We start from the raw sequence: 3502 nt of genomic DNA on the forward strand, positions 1-3502 counted from the left end.
CACACACACACACACACACAGTTCACTTATTTTACAGGTACAGTGCAGACAGGCAAAGGAACTATGTGATTGTGTCCGGGGGACAGGTGCGCGGCTACAGGTGACTGGACCGTGACGTCGTCTTTTGTGTTTGCGTGTTTCAGCGTTCAGTGTTAAGTAAAGGTCACACGCAACTGTTGTGTAAATCTTCACTGTAACATTGTTTGGCATTTTTCCCGATTCGGTCATGTTCATCCACACAACAAAAGAGCAGAGTCGGTGTGGGTCAGGTGCTGTTCATTAAAACATTGCCCGAGTCAGTTCAACCGAAGCTGAACATCCTATTTAAGTCTGAAATAGGCGAGGCATAATCCATGAAAATCCCATTTAAGTCTGAAGTGAGCAAGTCCACAGGGTAGTTACTGATAATGATAATTTACTGTCAGAAGGTCGGTAGAACCGGTTGGACAGGTACGGAGTCACCCGAACTGTGTTCGGGATTCATCGCGAAAACTCGGCAGTCTTCGTGAGTCAACTTCAGGTGTGCGTAATCAAGAAAATTGGAGAACTGAAGCTAGACATTACCAGGCTGTTCACGGGATTAGGTTGTGGCTTTTACCCACATGGCCCTGGTTCGATCCCTGTTCACGTCTGTTCGTAAATTCGCAGGTACCACCTGGCGACTTTGACCAAAATAGCACTTTATCCCCAAGAAGAAGACAAGTTCCTCAAAACTTTTTTTTCTGCACCTTACGATACATCATTGACCTACAGATGCACGGTGCCAGTGGTTCCACGTTCAGTTCAGTTGCTCACGTTCAAAAGCAATGACAAGGCCCATGTTATCCAGCCCGGTAGCCAGACTATCGTTGGTTCCCCGAGTATTCAGTGTAGGGTTGGTCTTGCACACCCACCCAAGCCCTGTGTCAGTGTGTCAATCAATCAATCAATCATTCATTCAATCATTAATACTATCACTCATTCTCTCACTCACTCACTCATTCATTCAATCATTGATACACTCTCATGCATTCTCATTCTTATCATTAATACTCATTCATTCATTCACTCAATATACTCATCAATACTCTCATTCATTCATTCACTCACTCATAAATACCCTCTATCCTTCTCCGCATTGTTTTCGTCCATATGGATATTTCCTGTTTGAAGTTCAATGGAACTAATCTCCAAGCAGATCCGACGGGGAAAGACACTATCAATTTGGCCAGGCTGTATCCAGTATCGAGTTGGGGCTTATAGTCATGGCTTGGCCGAATTGATAGGCCCGCGTCGAATCTGCTTGGAGATTAAATAGAACCAGTCGGACAAGTATGGCGTCACCCGGGCAACCACCCGCCGTCAACTGAGGACGGGCATGGTGACTTTCCCCCCATAGCTAGTACTTATTAGATAAAGCGGTTTCGCCACGGTTAGTATTAACAGCACATTTATCGGGCCCCTTAAGCATTTCTTCATGAGTGTGCTGGGTTCTTTTACGTGTAGCGGTTTGTCGACCCCCGAGACATCCGCATACACGGAATCCCGAAATGACAAATGCATTGTATGCGGCTAGGTCCGACCCAAGAAAAGTAGCGAGATCGCTAACTGCACACTACACGGTGACTTGTACATGGTTTTGATATTGACTGGCATGAAAAGGGACCAATGTGGTCAATATTATAACGTTAAGAAAGGCCATCAGGCTTGCTATGAATGAATGAATGAATGAATGAATGAACTTTATTGCTCGAATGAATGAATGAATGAACTTTATTGCTCGACAATCGTACATGTGATATAATGATTTGTGTAGTAATTCTGAACTATTGCCAACACTGAAGTACTGGACAATGTGATATGGACCGTGGAGGAGCGGCATTAGCCTATGTTTACATGTAGTACAAGTCGAGGGCACTTCTTTAACCACTCTCCATTGTTTTCGTCCACAGGGCATTTACAGTTCGAAGGTCGGTAGAACCGGTTGGACAGGTACGGAGTCACCCGAAACGTGTTCGGGATTCATCGCGAAAACTCGGCAGTCTTCGTGAGTCAACTTCGGGAGCGTAATCATGAAAATTCGACAACTGAAGCTAGAGCTTACCAACCAGGCTGTTCACGGAATTAGGTTGTGGCTTTTACCCACACGGCCTTGGTTCGAAAAATGCTCCTTTTTCTTCTTCAATTCTTAGGTTGCTTTGCTCAAAGTTCACGTCTGTTTGCAAATTCACAGGTACCACCTGGCGACTTCAACCAAAGTGCACTTTCTCCCTACAACTTCTAAGAACAATTTTCTGAACCTTACAGTGAATCATTGATCTACAGATGCACTCTTCTTAATACCTCAGTGATGTGACCGACGAAACAATAACTGACAAAGTCTTCCATCATGCGTTTTCTATACTTTTATTGGCAGAAATCTTGGTTACATAGAGCAGCAAGTGCTGACCTATGGGTTCCTTGTGGAATAACAAGACAACAGATCACTATATTGAAACGACTAGAGCTGTAGGAACTTTAAAAATTACTCGGCAGAATTTGAAGACGTTGTGAAGACTAAATGAAAATAACAACATTAGGATCATGTCAAGGACTTACCCTATAAAGACATGAAAGTTTAGAGGTGGTTGAAGAAGGAACCCTGTTATCTAAGTTACAGGCTGTAAGGAGGATATCAGAGAACAACAGAAAAAAATTTAGTTAGTTTTCATCATTTCAGGAACTGGACCCTTTGATAGAACAAAAATGTTTATTTTGGCTTCCTGTGCCCTACTGTACCTAAATAACCTAGCAATTGTCATGGAGGTGCCTTGGATATCTATCCAAAGGACACCATTCAAATTTTGTCATAGACTCATTCTAGAAGATGGTAATTTGTTATTTTGAACCTTGATATCCACTCGCGAGCCTTGTCATGGTTAAATGATGCAAAAGCAGCTAAAATCTATGCAGCTGATCTGCAGTCACGGCTGGAAGGCCAGGATGGTGCTCGGCACACGCAGGATGCGGTGGGACCATCGCCATTCCGGGGTCCTGTCGGAAAACAGAAAAACATGGCAAAATATGAGTGATCTGTTCTGCAACAATTTGGTCGTTGTTGTTTTTTGCTTTTGTCACATAAATGATGGATCAATCGTTTCAACTTGCTGAGGAAGTCTACTGCAGATGTTTCTTACCTCCGGGTCTACTCCAAGTCATTGGCCATGTCCTGGCCGTTCACCTCAGTGTCGATGTACCCGATGTCGTTGGTGTCTAACTCACCGCCGGGACCGGCGTTCTTCTCCGGGTAGATGTCCACCTGTTTCCCGCGCAGCAGATCGAGGAGGGTGCGGTAGATGTCCTTCGGCGGGGGTAGCTTCTCCTTCGGCGGGGGTAGCTTCTCCTCCGGCAGGGGTAGCTTCTCCTCCGGCAGGGGTAGCTTCTCCTCCGGCAGGGGTAGCTTCTCCTCCGGCGGGGGGAGGTTCTCCTCCGGTGGGGGTAGCTCCTCCTCCGGCGGGGGGACGTCCTCATCCGGCGGGGGGAG

The 3502-nt window shown here is 45.6% G+C and overlaps 1 protein-coding gene and 1 long non-coding RNA gene across 2 annotated transcripts in view; both read right to left on the reverse strand.

Moving 5' to 3' along the window:
• Positions 1–3502, reverse strand: part of LOC109479341 (myeloperoxidase-like) — a gene marked incomplete at its 3' end in the record, with an annotated part of 32367 nt that overhangs the window by 15482 nt on the left and 13383 nt on the right. The gene's annotated exons all lie outside the window — the stretch shown is intronic.
• On the reverse strand, positions 2932–3281 carry LOC109479381. The gene is made up of 2 exons (XR_002140784.1): positions 3156–3281; positions 2932–3012 (listed from the first exon to the last, which is right to left on the reverse strand). It is a non-coding gene; the product is annotated as an uncharacterized LOC109479381 (long non-coding RNA).

This window comes from Branchiostoma belcheri, unplaced genomic scaffold (assembly GCF_001625305.1).
Source record: "Branchiostoma belcheri isolate BF01 breed outbred unplaced genomic scaffold, Haploidv18h27 scaffold48, whole genome shotgun sequence".
In the NCBI taxonomy this organism is placed as follows: Eukaryota; Metazoa; Chordata; class Leptocardii; order Amphioxiformes; family Branchiostomatidae; genus Branchiostoma; species Branchiostoma belcheri.